Raw genomic sequence first — 459 nt, forward strand, 5'->3', positions numbered from 1 at the left:
ATAAAGAAAATATTTCTCAACTTCTTATGATTTTGAACTACTTAGACAAGTTCTTATGTTTTACTTTGATTAACTCCAAACACCAAGTTCTAAAATCCTCCTTTTAGTGTATGTCCTAAAATGGTAGAATGATAATCACTTATATTTATTACTAAACAATATTACGTCCACAAGAGACTAGGTTGTCACACCCTAATCTTGGCTACTTTAATATTGAAGTAGTAATGAATATAATATCTTAATAAAAGTATGCTTAACTTGGCAAATAAACTAAGTAGTACCACTACTTCTTAGCTCATTTGTTAAGTGTTTGAGACAAATAATTTTTATAACTTGAAATCAATTTTTAGGTGATCAATCTAAAAAAAGCTTTAAGAATTTCTCAAACAAATAAAATTAACCAAAGCACCAACTTGAATGATTAAAATTCAAACTTTTTAGAATATAAGAAGAAGTAGA

Source organism: Lupinus angustifolius, chromosome LG01, assembly GCF_001865875.1.
Source record: "Lupinus angustifolius cultivar Tanjil chromosome LG01, LupAngTanjil_v1.0, whole genome shotgun sequence".
In the NCBI taxonomy this organism is placed as follows: domain Eukaryota; kingdom Viridiplantae; phylum Streptophyta; class Magnoliopsida; order Fabales; family Fabaceae; genus Lupinus; species Lupinus angustifolius.